Consider the following 15,610-nt stretch of genomic DNA (forward strand, 5'->3'; position numbering starts at 1 on the left):
TGTTTAGAGCATATTGGGATTGTCTGACCTTATTTAGGATCAAGGTGATACCCAAAATAATTCACTTCAAAGAGTGAGGCAGGCATCCTCCAGAGTGTCTACCACTGAGACCCAGTGAGAGGCCCTGGTGGAGAAGGGAGGTTCTGCGCCAAAGAAGCCAAGCAGTAATTTTGAATGTGAGCTGCACATAAAAAAATCATACAGGGCTGGGCGCAGTGGCTCATGCCTGTAATCCCAGCACTTTGGGAGGCAGAGGCAGGGGGACCACTTGAGGTCAGGAGTTCGAGACCAGCCTGGCCAACAAGGCAAAACCCCGTCTCTACTAAAAATAATACAAAAAAATTAGCCGGGCGTCGTGGTGTACACCTGTAACCCCAGCTACTCAGGAGACTGAGGCAAGAGAATCACTTGAACCCAGGAAGTGGAGGTTACAGTGTAATGTGTGTGTATACACAATGTGATGTGAGTTTCCCGGTCACAGCATCCTAAGGGACTGAGTCACAACTGCAGTGTGAATAGAAATATTTTTTACCCTAGGCCCCTACCCCATGGTCCCCTCCTCCTCCTCCTCCTGGCAGGGCCCAAGTATCTCATCAACACTGCCTCCGCTGATAAAGCCTTCCTGGACTTCTCTCTGGGCTATTCTCCATGGTGCTTCAGTGGGATCGGCAGCAGGTTTTGCATGAGCACCAGCCTGGCCATCATCAAGGCCAGCAGTGATGTTGCCAACTCCATACATCACTGCTAGTGTTGGCCGCTAGCAATACAGTGTAGTCACTGTCACTCCCCAGTGAGGACATCACCGTGTACTCTGACCGTTGTTGCCACTACCCCATGTTGGGGCTGACACTACCCCATTGCCCCTGTGCCAATTAGACCAAAGAGTGCCCTTCCTTAAGACATTGGACTTCCTCTAACAGAAAACCATCATGATATTCTGACTTCAGGATGCAACACTTGGCTGCCATTTGCTGGAAAGATTTCTCTTTGGTGTCCATTATGTGTATGGGCTTCTTGGGATGTGGTAGAGCACAGCCTGGCCAGTTTCTAACTCTTTGAAGTGGAAGAGATGTCTCTCCTGATCAGTTTTCATGGCTTGTTTATAAGGCTCCAAAAGGACCACTCCTGCTCTTTTCATTTTCTTAGGGCCTCCTGGATTCCTCCACCAGGGCTGGGTCAGAAGTCGTCAACCATCAACCACCATCAACCACCCAGGGATACGTGCAAGAGACTCCCCGCAGTGATTCTACCGTGGAGTGGATTTTTTTGCCCATCCAAGCATATTCTTCAGGGGTCAAAGTCACCTTTGTCTTTATTTTTTTTCCCCTAGACATGTAAACCTGCTCTCCTAGAATCCTGTAGTCAGTCCTTAAAATTATCTTCATTTCTTCAAGGAGTCCTAGTGGGTTTTCACACAAAGTGGATACCTGAAATCCCATTTGGGCATGCCAACGCTTAGCTCTTGCCTCCAGCACAACTGGGGTCACAGGAGTCTCTGCCACACAATTGTGACTTATTAGACAAACATGGCCTGCAGCTGCCTGAACTTGGCTGGCTTCTCTGAAAGAGTCTCCTTCCATCACAAGTCACCTGTGGTCTCTTAGTGTTCATTCACAACAGTTGATATTTAACAACCAAAGCCAGCCCAACATATAATAAGGTGTTTGAACTAAACCAAGAAGTTTCTCCCTCTAAACTTCAATTGGGTTAAATTTCTTAGGAAGAGAGCCCCTTAAAGAAGCAGCCATCAGTCAGTGTTAACTAAGCATCTCCTAACAAAGCTCTTAGATGCGGAAGAGGACTCCAAGGAGGTCTCCAACTCTCCATAGGAATTGCATCCTACAATTCCATTCCATCCTGATTAATATGTAGGATTAATTAATATGTTGGATTGGACCTGAAGTAAGTGCAGACACCACAGGTTTAGGGTTTAGTCCCATGAGACTGCTCCACTTTGGATGCCAGTCGAAAGTCACAGGTTGTCCCCAGTACTTCTGATCAATCAGCTATAAACCAAGAGTTTCCACAACCTCCTCCTCAGGTTGGATAATTTGCTAGAAGGACTCACAGAACTCAGGAAAGTATTTTACTTACTATTACCGGTTTATTGGAATGGATACAAGTTAGAAACAGGCAAATGGAAGAGATGTAAAGGACAAGGTACTAGGGGGCGGTGTGGAGCTTCCACGCTCTCTCTGGAATGCCACCCTCCCAGGACCTCAATGTATTCAGCAATTCAGAAGCTCTCTGAACCTCACTGTTCAGTTTTTAATGGAGATCCCATTACCTAGACATGATTGATTAAATCATTAGCCATTGGTGATTGACTCTATCTCCAGCCCCTCTCTCTTCCCAGGAGGTCCAGGATAGGGCTGAAAGTTCCAATCCTCTACTCCTGCCTTGGTCTTTCTGGAGAGCAGCCCCCATCCTGAAGCTATCTAGGGACCCCCAGCCACCGGACATCTCATTGGCACACAAAAGACACTCATCTCTTGGGGACAAAGCCCAAGTATATCTTATCACAGATAGACAGACTGGGCCCCTTCATGGAAAAAGTTCCCAATTTACTCTGAAAGATAAGAGTGACTATACTTCGCTGCTTGCCTGCCGCAGTCCCAGTTTACACACATTGTCCCAGAGTAATTATTATTCCCACCTCCTTTCACTCTTAAGAATGTCATGGTTTAGAGGCTAAAAGTCACACGGTCACCCTAGATAAGACACATTCTTACGAAAAGAGAACTTGGAAGTCAGAGTAGAACACACCATTAAGTGTTACGATTGTCACAAAGCCCATGAGGCTGGCTAGGGACCCCTGGAGTCAGTGTCTAAGGCTCCTTTTCTTACCAGGCCCTGCACATGCCTCTCGCACCAGGGAAAGGGAGGCCTCTGGAGAGGGCAAGGGCACCGGTTAGATGCAGCAAATCCCAAAAAAGTCTGCCTTCATTGCTTTTCCATTCATTGGTAAAGACAAATAAAAGGCTATAAAATACATTTTAAAGGGAGGGCACTAGAGACAGCATTATGGACTTTAGACCTATGAAGACCTGAAGCCCTACTTCGTATCCACACATACCACAGGCTCTGAACGCTGAGTGAAAAATAGCTCAGTGACAGAGAGAGAGAGAGAATGTGAAAAAGAGAGAGAGAGAGAGTATGTGTATCTGATTCCATGTGATTTAGGGGTTTTGTCTGGAGACATCCCTGTGCCTCGCTCCCCCTCCCTGGGCATGGCTGGCCACTCGCATCCCTGGCTCCCTCCTCCCATGTACCATGTTCCCAGTCCTCTTTGCTGAGGATAACACTGCACAAAGACAAATGGTGAAGCCTCTTTTTTCTCCAACTGAAGTAACACCCAGGCGATGAGAGCAGCACATCTTAATTCCCAACAAGTTTACTCGAAGAACCCCTTCCTCCTCTGCTCCCTTGGCTATCCGGCACCTCGATGTCCCTCCCGCCCTTGCAGGGAAGCCTGGGTGTTGCCAGCTCCCTGGTGAGGAAAAGGCAGGTTCTCCTGAGGGAAGGAGCGAAGAGGACATCTGACTTGGGTACCCATGTTCCCTTTGGTTATTTACCTGTCCTGTGGCTGACCCCACCACCCACACCTGGAGATGTCCCCAGAGCACACCGTGGGTAAAGGTGTTTTCCTCTCTTCATTCTCGTGTTTAATTCAACCAGATCTTGGAAGCGCTGGGAAGAAGGGCAGGCAGTGAATGGTGTGACAGAGCCAAATCCTCAGACCCCACACCTTTCCCTGGGCTTGACAGAGTGGGGACAGATAGGGCATCTCCACAGGCAAGGCTGTGGGGATTGATAAGACGGGCACACCCACAACTCCCAAGTCACTGACAACCCTCTGCATCCTGTGAAAGAGTCATTTTCAAGAAGTCAAAAAGATGGTTGTAAGGGATGGCCCAAGGGAGTTTTTTAGGGGGATGTTGGACCTGTTTTGTATCCTAATTGTGGTAGCAGGTACGCAACTATATATGGGTTAGAATTCATAGAACTGTAAATGAAGAAAACCCTCAACTTTGCCAGATGTTAATTTTTCAAAATTAAATTTTAAAACATGGCTTTCACACAAATATAGAATGAACATGTATCTAAAAAGTATTTAATCAGTGAGAGAACCAGCAGGATGGAAGAGCTGGTTTAAAAAAAAATGTAGGAGACATCAAAATAGTTACAATTACTGAAGGAAAGAATATTAAAGTAATATTGCTAAATCACTTTATATAAAACCTTAGACTTTCTTTCTCTTCTTTTTTTTTTTTTTTAAGATGGAGTCTTGCTCTGTTGCCCAGGCTGGAGTGCAATGGTGTGATCTCCCCTCACTGCAACCACTGCCTCCCAGGTTCAAGCGATTCTCCCACCTCAGCCTCCTGAGTAGCTGGGATTACAGATGCCCACCACCATGCCTGGCTAATTTTTGTATTGTTAGTAGAGATGTGGGGGTTTCACCATGTTGGCCAGGCTGGTCTCAAACTCCTGACCTCAGGTGATCTGCCCACCTCGGCCTCCCAAAGTGCTGGGATTACAGGCGTGAGCCACTGTGCCCGGACTTAGCCTTTTTTTCCCCTTTTCTTTTTTTTTACAATTTTTTATGGGGCAATACTTCATCCCATAAAATAGAATGAGTGTCCTCCCTGGCCTTTTCACTAAAATGCTTTTATTTGTGTCACTATAAAACAAGTCTGCACCCTATCAGTTTCCTATGCCTTTGCCATAAAGTTGTGAAATAACCTAATGAGTAGTAAATAGCAAGTTAGACAAAGGTCTACACCCCTAGAAAGTCAGGTAATTCCTTGAACAGGCCTGCCAGACAATGCCCAAGGCTGACATGACTCAAAGGACCTGCAGGAATCTCTGCTCCATTTTCAAGTCTTGGACAATTTTCCCTAACATTTTCCCATTCCTATTTCCCAGGGGAAAGGAAACAGGAATGTGAGGCCCACAGCTGTGCCCAGGGAGGAAATAGTGAGCTGAGCTATCAAAGAAGGGAGAGGCCCAGGGATGTCCTGTGGTCCTAAGGAAGCTAGCTGGTCTGCATCCTAGCAGGACATCAGTGGTTTTGAAAAATATAGGCATTCATAGAAAAGATAGCAGGAAAGAAAACCAGACAGGGCTGTCTGGATCCACAGACCGCCCAGATCATCCTCAGACCCACCAGATTCATTCTTGCCCCAGGGTTCCAGACCCATGGCAGGTGGCACAGCCTGGGACCTGGCCTCTCCCTCTAGGTTTCATGGGCACTATTCCAACCGCCATGACTTCGGGTGAGTCCCTCGGCCTTTCTTTTTCTTTTTTTCTTTTTTTTTTTTTTTTTTTTTGAGATAGGGTATTGCTCTGTCGCCCAGGCTGGAGGGTAGCGTCATGATCTCGGCTCACCACAACCTCCCCCTCCCGGGTTCAAGAGAGTCTCCTCCCTCAGCCTCCTGAGTAGCTGGGATTACAGGCGCATACCACCACACCGGGCTAATGTTTGTATTTTTAGTAGAGATGGGGTTTTGCCATGTTGGCCAGGCAGGTCTTGAACTCCTGACCTCAGGTGATCCACCTGCCTCAGTCTCCCAAAGTGCTGGGATTACAGGCATCAGCCACTGCGCCCAGCCCCTCGACCTTTCTTTTTCAGACATTGGAAATGGGACACATTAGCCCTATCTGCTCAGAGGGGAACTCCAAAGCGAGCCCAGAGCAGATGTGGGAGTGGATTTGGCCTCCTCCGGACCCCTCCAGCTGGGTGGAAGGGGTCTTGCCAGCCAGTTCCCCCAGGACAGCATCTGAGTGCAGGTGGACCCTGGTGACTGGCCCCATGACAGCCGAGGCTCCGGAAACCACAGCGTGTCTGCAGCTGCAGGGTCTTCTTTTGTGGGAAGGGGAAAAGCAAAGCCGCTCTGAGGGAATGCTAAAAATGTGCTCAGCAGAGAGGCTCCGGGCTGGGAGAGGAAGGTGAGGCGGGAGCCTGTAAACAAAAGGCCACAGCCCTGAGAAATCCAGGAGGAGCTGGTAGGAGGCGGGGCACGAACAGCCCTGGCTGCAGCCTGTGCCAGACCAGCCAGGCGCCCTGTTTACAGTGCTGGTCACACTGGGGCAACCAGAACCAGGGCTTGCTGAATTCTTCACCTCCTAGGTGACTGAACGGAGCTGGGAGGAGTCAATTCAGTCCCCTTGGCCTTCGTGCCAGCTGGCCTCTCCCGAGGTTAATAATTCAGGCCTCTCCAGCCAGTGGGCCCAGGGCCTGCATCAGGGCTGTGAACTGTGGTTTCTGTTTCCCTGGCTGCCTCCCCACAGTGCTAGGCCGACAGTGCTGCCAACCAGAAGACCCTCCTCAGCCACCCACCAGTGGGGGCATCCTGCCTGACCTTCAGCCTGCCCCAGCCTGCTTCCCACGCCCACAGGGAGGGCAGGTATCCTGCAGCTCCTCTGGTTACTGTTCTCTGGCAGCCGTCCAATCCCTGCCCTGGGTTGCTGGATTCACACCTCACCGGGCACACTTCAAGGAAGGGAAGCTCTCATTGCCCTCCCTCCTCCATGCCCTTCTCATGCTTCACTCCCAATCCTGTGCCCCAGGTGCCTCTACTCCCAGACCTGGACTCACTGGTATGTGGGGGACCAGCATGGCAGAGGGCAGGAATACAGCTGCTCCCCTTTCTCCAGACCCCAAACTCTGTTCACAATTGTCAAGAAAGCCCCAGACCACTGACATGATGGTATGGGTAGGAACCGGGGTGACAGCTCTGTGGCCTGAGTGTTTGGACAGGGCAGAGAAGGATCCTGGGAGACCTCATTCCCCCTGGGTGGGTTCCTGGCATTCCTGTCACGGGCTTGAGCCAGAAAAAGTGACCATTGAAAGAGCCTCCACCTCAGACACCGGCTAGGGCAGAGGGTCAGTTCAGCAACCTGTCGTCCCTGGGTTCTGGGCTTCCCCCAGTACACCAGCTGGGGACAAGCAGGGTCTGAACAAAACAAGAGAGGGTCCTTGATGGTGGAACTTCTCACGGGGAGCTGGAACTTCTCACGGGGAGCTGAACCCGGGAGGGGGAGGTTGTGGTGAGCCGAGATCATGACGCTACCCTCCAGCCTGGGCGACAGAGCAATACCCTATCTCAAAAAAAAAAAAAAAAAGAAAAAAAGAAAAAGAAAGGCCGAGGGACTCACCCGAAGTCATGGCGGTTGGAATAGTGCCCATGAAACCTAGAGGGAGAGGCCAGGTCCCAGGCTGTGCCACCTGCCATGGGTCTGGAACCCTGGGGCAAGAATGAATCTGGTGGGTCTGAGGATGATCTGGGCGGTCTGTGGATCCAGACAGCCCTGTCTGGTTTTCTTTCCTGCTATCTTTTCTATGAATGCCTATATTTTTCAAAACCACTGATGTCCTGCTAGGATGCAGACCAGCTAGCTTCTCACGGGGCTGCTGCTGTGGTGGGGCTCACACGGAGGAGGCAAGAAGCCTTCTGCCTTGACAAATGTAATCGCCAGGTAGCAGGGACTCTGGCAGGTGGCAGGCAGCTCAGGGCCTTCAGAGAAATCAGGAGAGCCCTGGACAACAGCCAGGAGAAATCTGGGAATATAGAGGAGACAGCAGTCCTTAAAGGACCCCAGATTAGACAACTTTAAGTTTCAAAGTGACAGAAAGTTTCTCTACCTCTTCAGTGGGAAGAGCCTAGAGGACTGCTTTGCTGACTTTGGCACTCAGACAGAACCTCCTGGATACGAGGCAGGGAAAATACCTCTTACATAACCTCAACTTTTCGAAAGCCAGGGCATGCCACTGATACATAACGAGATTGCTTTGATCTGAGAGTGCTCCAGAGCTAGTCTTCTTTTCACTAGGGATGAATGAAAAACACACTGTTTTTCCTCTGCTCTCACACCACAACCATCAGCACAGAAAACCTGGGTGATCAGATGTGTGGGGATTTCTCTACACCAATAAGCAGGCAAGCAAGCACTTCCACAGCAGATGCCAGCTGTTCAATCACGATTTACCTGGAGATAGCGTCAGATCCCACAGGTTGAGGGTTCGTCCTCACAAGACTGCCCCCCAACTTCCAATGTCAATCACAAGCCCCATTATTTTAATCACCTGACAGGTTCGTCCCACCCACTGCACAGACAAAACCAATTCACTGAGACCGTGGTACTGCAGTAAAGAAATAGTTTAATTAATGCAAGGCCAGACACATGAAACAACTGGTGTTATCACTCTAATCAGTCTCCCTGAGGGCTTGGAGGTTAGGGTTTGTCGAGGATAGTTTGGTGGCCAGAGAACTAGAGAATGGGTGCTGCTGACTGGTTGGGGATGCAATCATAGGGGCGTGGAAAACAGTTCTCATGCCCTGAGTCTGCTCCTGGGTCAGGGACCACAGGACTAGTTAAGTCGTGAGTTATAGGTCTCAGTGGGGTCAGTTGGTTTCCAGAATACAAAAGTCTGAAAAAGATCTCAAAAGACAAATCTTAGGTTCTACTATAGGAGCAACTGAGGAAGTTGCAAACCTTCTGACCTCTGGCCACATGACTCCTGAGCAGCAAAGAATTGTAGAAACTATGCCTATATTTTAGCAGAATTCAGTCCTTTCCCACAATCCTAATTAGTCTTGCAAAGGCAGTTTTAGTCCCCAAACAGGGAGGGGATATGTTTTAGGAAGGGACTGTTATCATCCTTGCTTCCAAATTCAACTATAAACTAACTTCCTCCCATGGTTAGCTCAGCCTGTGCCCAGGAATGAGTGAAGACAGCCAGCCTGTGAGGCCAGAAGCAAGATGGAGTCAGCCATGTTAGATTTCTCTCATTATAACCATCTTTGCAAAGGTGGTTTCATTATTTTGTCTGTGCTTCTTGCCAACTGGCTATTGATCCAGGTTCCCATGACCCCCTCCTTGGGTTCAATTAATTTGCTAGAGTGGCTCACAGAACTCAAGGAAACACATTTACTGTTTTTTTTTTTTATAAAGCTTATTACAAAGGAAATGAAGAGATACATAAGTTGAGGTATGGAGTCTGGAGCTTCCGTGCCCTCTCAGTATTTGCCACCCTCCCAGAACCTCCTCATGCTCAGCTGTCCAGAAGCTCTCTGAACCAGAACTTTTCGGGTTATTATGGAGGCAGGCATGATTAAGCCATTGGCCTTTGGTGCTTAACCCAAACTTTAGCCCCCTCTCCACCAAACGAAGAGATCCATAAGATAAGGAATTGCAGGGAGAGCTGAAAGTTCCATCCCTCTAATCCTGCCTTGGTCTTTTTGGTGACCAGCTCACATCCTGAAGTTAGGTAGGGGCTTCCAGCCATGGATCAACTCATTAGCAAACAAAAAGACTTTGGAGTTCCCAAGGATTTTAGGAGTATGCTAGGAGACCGGAATAAGACTCTGTCTCTCTCTCTCTCTCTCTCTCTCTCTCTCTCTCTCTCTCTCTCTCTCTCTCTCTCTATATATATATATATATATATGTGTGTGTGTGTGTGTGTGTGTGTGTGTATATATATATAATTTTTTTTAGATGGAGTCTTGCTCTGTCACCCAGGCTGGAGTGCAGTGGCACAATCTCAGCTCACTGCAACCTCTGCCTCCCGGGTTCAAGCAATTCTCCTGCCTCAGCCTCCCGAGTAGCTGGGACTACAGGCACCCACCACCATGCCTGGCTAATTTTTGTATTTTTAGTAGAGATGGGGGGGTTCACCATGTTGGCCAGGCTGGTCTCAAACTCCTGGCCTCAAGTGATTCACCTGCCTCAGCCTCCATTACAGGCATGAGCCACCACGCCTGGCCCAAATATATATTTTACAATATTATACTAGGACTCTTCTCTTCACTAGCAAGTCTCCTCCACCCTGAGCATCTGGGAACCAGGCCTGCGCTGGTCTTTCATACTCCCCACCACAGCCTCCTGAGGTGGGAATTAGCACCCTGGGACAACTGGAACTCCAAGATTAAGTAAACCTAAACCATTTGTCTCCACCTTGTCTTTCTGCCAATGATCTTTTGGACTCACATGTAGGTCATCCCATGTCCCTGTTAAAAGTAATTTTGAAGCCAATCACAAAAGGCCACATATAGCATGATTCCATGTGTATGAAATGTCCAAAATAGGCAAATCGATAGAGACAAAAAGTAGATGAGTTGTTGCCTATAGCTGGGGGATGGTTGAGGGATGGGTGACCTAAAGGGTACAGGGTTTCTTTTTGAAGTGATGAAAATGTTCTAAAATTGATTATGAAGATGAACAGGCAACCTTTGTGACTGTACTAAAAAACACTGAATTGTGTACTTTAGATGGGTGAATTGTAAATTATATGTCAATAAAGCTGTTAGAAGAAAAACCCATGATTTTTGCAGATTTTGACCCACAAGATGATCTGCCATTTGCTATATTACATGTGGATATATATGATGTCTCTGTGTCCACTCAGTTGGAAAAGGCCTCCGAGGCCCATTTGGGATCTCACCTGCCTACTCCAGCTGTGAGCATGGAAGGGAAATGAGCTATTTGGGTTGTCAAGAATGTGACAGGAAGGGATCAGCAGAGGCTCTAGGTGGAGGAAGGATGAAAATGTGGAAGCCTTGCACCACACTTTGCACCACAGCCCAGACTCAGGCTCCCAGAGCTATAGGCTCTCACTGGGGTGGTGGTGAAATTGTGGTGCTGTGAGGTCTCCATTTCCATTGAGAAGTCAATAGACGATCTCTCAAAGCTGTACCTCCTCCTCTCTCGGGAGGGTTCCAGGGCCTCTGGACAGTCTCCCTAGACATAAGTGTGCCTTAAGATATTTGTTCCCTTTGCTCTGTGGGCCTGGGATGGCCACAGCTCTTGGGCTGGTAAGCTCAGGCCTCTAGCAACCTATCCAGGGCTTCAAATTTCCTACAGTGAGCCATGTAATGCTGAGAGGTGAAAATGGTTGGCTGACATGGTTGCTTTGCCCAGTGGTTTTCAAAGGGTGGTCCCAGGACCAGCAATATCAGCATCACTTGGGAACTCTTCAGGAATACAAATGCTCAGGCCATTCCAGACCTATTGAATTGGAAACTCCACAGGTAGGGCTCAGGAATCTGTGTTTTAACAAGCCATCCAGGGGAGTCTGATGGACATGAAAGTTTGAGAACCATGATATAGATCCTGAGGTCCCTGAAGCAGAGGGACACATGCTGGTTCTGGGTTGCATCCCCAGCACTAGCGACGTCTGCTATAAGAGGCAGTCATGAAGATTTTGTTGAATAAGTGAATGAATGAATGGTTTAGCTTATTTGTGATGGACTGCTTCTCTCTAACCAGCTGCCAACGAGAACATTTGCAAGCTGATAAAAAGAGAAGGGTGTGAGTATATCTGATCGTTCACTCCAGCTTCTTGTTGGCTCTGTTTGATCTCTGAATTATTAAGCAGGACTCATGGCCCATTTCACGTTTTCTTTTTAGAGATGAGGCCCTGGCTCTTTGACAATTTTTTTTTTCTAACCTCCAGAAACAAAAGCACTTTCCATTTGATTTCAGAATCAAGTTCTCCCACTACATCATTCTGGCCCTGGAAGGAAAAGGAGGATGCAGCTAGAAGGATGTTTTTGCATTTTCAAGTTCAAATGTACTCAAATTATTAAACATCTGGCTCTCAGGAGAACCAAGAAACACAGGCCAAGCACTTCTTAGAAATCCTGGGGGATGGGCAGGTTACGCACAGCAAATAGTAGGCCCATTTCCCATTCAGAGTTAGCCAGTGGCCAGAGGCTGGGTGGAGCTTGGTGCCTTCTCTCCTTGGTTTTGGATTATGGGCTGACTTTCAGATTCTCTGAAACTGCCACCTCCCTCAAATTCCCCAAAGCCAGGATTTCTTTGGGCTCACACCTCCTGAAACTAGCTGCTCTGTCACCCAGTGTGGTGCCCTTTCTCCCGTAACCACATACATTTCAGCTGGTGAGAGACTGGCCCCAGACAGACTGGGCACAGTGCCAGGACACTGAGGCATCCTCTGTTTCAGGAGCTCCTGGCTCCCTGCCACTAGCCCCACCCCTCACAAGGTCACCAGACTCAACTGACAGGCACTAATCACCCTCTGAGCCATCTCACCCACAGTGGACATCCAACACCCTCTATCTTTTTAGAACCAGACCCCTGCAGCAGTCTAATAGAACAACCAGGCTAAGAAACTAACTGCCCCAGGCTGGGTACGGTCACTCACACCTGTAATCCCAGCACTTTTGGGAGGCTGAGGCGGGCAGATTGCTTGAGCTCAGGAGTTCAAGACCAGCCTGGTCAACATGGCAAAGCTGGGCATGGTAGTATGTCCTGTAGTCCCAGCTACTTGGGGGACTGAGGTAGGAGGACCGCTTGAGCCCCAGAAGTTAAGGGTGCAGTGAGCTGAGATTGCATCACTGCCTGGGGGATAAAGTGAGGCCCAACAAAAAAAAGAAAAAGTAACTGCCTCTTGTTTTCTGGGCTGTAGGAGCATAATGAAAAAAATGAACTATCCCTCTCCTCCTATTGGATAGCTAGGCCTCAAGTCCTGGGGCATGGGTTTCCCCTACCCAGAGGGGTGAAGGCTTTATTTTTAGGAAGTGAGTAAAGAGCTGGTGGGATGGCTTGGAAGGAAGCTAGAGAAGGAAGCAGCCAACGTGGAGGGAAGGATGAGGTGCGTGAGCCATCGGCCCTCTGCAGGCCTCATGACTCGGGGACCTGCACCCTAGGAATGACAAGTCCTGAAGGTCAGCGACTGTGGCACCAGAGGCAGAGGACTGAGAACCTCTGCAAAGAAGTGTCCTAGCTTGGTTTGAAAGAGGAGGAGTCAGCCGGGCGCGGTGGCTCACGCCTGTAATCCCAGCACTTTGGGAGGCCAAGGCGGGTGGATCACGAGGTCAGGAGATCGAGACCATCCTGGCTAACACGGTGAAACCCCGTCTCTACTAAAAATACAAAAAAATTAGCTGGGCATGATGGCGGGCACCTGTAGTCCCAGCTACTCGGGAGGCTGAGGCAGGAGAATGGCGTGAACCCGGAGGCGGAGCTTGCAGTGAGCTGAGATCGCGCCCCTGCCCTCCAGCCTGGGCGACAGAGCGAGACTCCATCTCAAAAAAAATAAAAAATAAAAAGAAAGAGGAGGAGTCATGAGCATGGATGAGATCAGAAGGGCTGTGGACAAATTGCATGAGGAGAAGCAGCCAATGCTGGACCGAAGACGGGGGCTCTTCCCTCTTCCCTAAGACAGTATAAGCCTGGGTGTCACATGCACACCTTGGGCTGGGTGGATGAAGTTGGGGAGGAGGGAGGAAATCCTAAACGATGACAGAGACTGATTTCCCACTAACCCTAGTGGGGGGAGCAGATGAATTTGATTTGTCATTTCTCACACTTTGGGATTCTGAAGAATATTTCACCTCTCCAATAGACTGTAAACTCCTAGTGACAGGGGACAGGTCTTTTACTTTTTACAGAATACCCCTCCCTGGCACTTAACAGTGACAGGCACATCGTGGGCGATGGATTGATTGGGAGCGTATTATCATTTCTACATGGTAATTTTCTTCTCCTGATTCTCCTCCTCCTCTTCTACCGTTCATCTTCTTGCTATTTCTATCCCTACTCCTCTTCCTCCTCTACTTCTACTGCTTTTTAAATTAACTTTCTCAGGTATAATTTGCATACAATTGAATGTACCTTTTTACTGTGCAGTTCTATTAGTTTTTAGATGCTCACTCCATCACAATCAAGTTGGAGAACATTTCCATCACCCCCCGATTTCCCTTGACTGCCTCCTTGCAGTTAATTCCTTCTCCCACCCCCAGCCTCTGGCAATTTCATGTCAATAGACTCACACAGCATATACTCTTCTGTGTATGGCTTTCTTTGCTTAGCATGATGTTTTTGAGAAGTATCTATGTTCTTGCATGCATCAGCGGTTTGTTCATTTTTATTATTGAGTAGTAGCCCTTGTGTTGAAACTGCCTTTGCAAAGACTATGACAGTGAGAGAAATATAACACAGCTGACTCCATCTTGCTTTTAGCCTCGCAGGCTGGCATCTTTGCTCATTCCTATGCACAGGCCAAGCTAACCATGGGAGGAATTTAGCTTACAGTCTAACTTGGAAACAAAGACGATAATAGTCCCTCCCTAAAACTAACCTCTGTCCCCTTGCTCAGGGACCAAAACTAATGAAAGACCATGAGATTAGGATTATGAGAGGAGACATGAACTCTGCTAAAATATAGGTGTAATCCCTTCCCTCCCCTTCCCCTTCCTCTTCCCCGCCTCCACCTCTCCCTTCCACTCCCCTTCCCTTCCCTTCTTTTCCTTTCTTTTTTGAAACCAGGTGTCACTCTGTCCCCCAGGCTGCAGTGCAGTGGTGCCATCACAACTCACTGCAGCCTCAACCTCCCAGACTCAAGTGATCCTCCTACCTCAGCCTCCTGAGTAGCTGGGACTACAGGTGTGCACTACCACACCCAGCTAATTTTTGTATTTTTTGTAGAGATGGCATCCCATCATGTTGCCCAGGTTGGTCTTAAACTCCTGTGCTCAAGCAATCCTCCCACCTCAGCCTCCCAGAGTGCTGGGACTACAGGCATGAGCTATTATGCCCAGCTGTAGGTATAGTCTCTATAACTCCTTACTGCTCAGGAGTCACATGGCCAGAAGTCACAAGATTTGTGATTTCTCCAATTGCTCCAACAGATAACGTCACTATTGTGGAACCTAAGATTGGTCTTTTGAGATGTTTTTCAGACTTTTCCATTCTCGAACCCAACTGACCCCACCTGGACTTGTGACTCATGACTCAACTGGTCCATGGCCCCTGACCCAGAGGCAGACTCTGTGCACAAGGACTGTTTTCCATACCCCTATGATTGCATCCTCAACCCAATCAGCAGCACTCATTCCCTAGTCCCTCACCCACCAAACTATTCTTTAAAAACCCTAACTTCCAAGCCCTTGGGGAGACTGATTTGAGAGATAACACCAGTCCTTCCACTAGGTGGCCTTGTATTAATTAAATCCTTTCTCCACTACAATACAACGGTCTCAATGATTTGGTTTTGTCTGTGCAGTGGGCAGGAAGAACCTGTCAGGCAATTACAGTATGACTATACCATAGTTTGTTTATTCATTCCTCTGTTGATAGACATTTGGGTCATTTTCAGATTGGGGCCACTATAAATAATGCCATGAACATTCATGCGTAAGTCTTTTCATGGGCGTATGTTTCATTTCTCTTGGATAAATACCTAGAAGTGCTAGGTTCCATTGTAAGTATATATTTAACTCAACTTTCTGAGAAACTGCCAAACTATTTTCCAAAGTGGTTATACATTTTACATTTCTACCAGCAATGTATGAGAATTCCAGTTGTTCCACATCCTTGCCAGCAAGATTGACAGTTGGTTCTGTCAATCTTTTAATTTTAGTCATTCTAGTGGTTAGGTAGTGGTATTGTATTGTGGTTTTAATGTGCTTTCCTCTGATAAATAATGATGTTGAGTACCTTTTAGTATGTTTATTGATATATTTTCTTTTTTTTTTTTTTTTTTGAGATGGAGTTTCACTCTTGTTAACCAGGCTGGAGTGCAGTTGCACAATCTCGGCTCACTGCAACCTCTGCCTCCCAGGCTCAAGCGATTCTCTTGCCTCAG

Source organism: Gorilla gorilla, chromosome 12 (genome assembly GCF_029281585.2).
Source record: "Gorilla gorilla gorilla isolate KB3781 chromosome 12, NHGRI_mGorGor1-v2.1_pri, whole genome shotgun sequence".
Taxonomy (NCBI): domain Eukaryota; kingdom Metazoa; phylum Chordata; class Mammalia; order Primates; family Hominidae; genus Gorilla; species Gorilla gorilla.